Below are 474 nucleotides of genomic sequence, written 5' to 3' on the forward strand. Positions count from 1 at the left end.
TGTGCATTGCCTGCTTTGTATATTCTGTTATTGTTGTTGTTCTCATTGTTATTATTACTGTTCTACTTCGTTTTATTTCAATTATTGAACTGTTTTTATCTCAACCCGCAAGTTTTCCTACTTGTGCCCTCCCAATTCTCTCCCCCATCCTACCAGGGAGGGGGTGAGCGAGCGGCTGTGTAGGGTTTATTGGCTGACTGGGGTTAAACCACAACAGGAGGTAAGGTAGAAGATGACTTCTTGTGATACTAGGAGACACTGAGAGCCAGTGGGAGAAATGGGGACAAAGTAAGAAGATGAGGTAGAGGTAACCATAAGGAAACAAAAGACTTCAGCAAAGAACATCATCCAAGAAGAAATGGGAACTGGTAACTAATCAGATAGAAGAAACAGGAGGAATGTCGTGGTTTAACCTGGCAGGCAGCCAAATACCATGCAGCCGCTCACTCACTCCCCCCCGCCCCCCCGCCAGTG

The sequence above is a fragment of the Fulmarus glacialis genome, unplaced genomic scaffold (assembly GCF_000690835.1).
Source record: "Fulmarus glacialis isolate BGI_N327 unplaced genomic scaffold, ASM69083v1 scaffold24928, whole genome shotgun sequence".
Lineage (NCBI taxonomy): Eukaryota > Metazoa > Chordata > Aves > Procellariiformes > Procellariidae > Fulmarus > Fulmarus glacialis.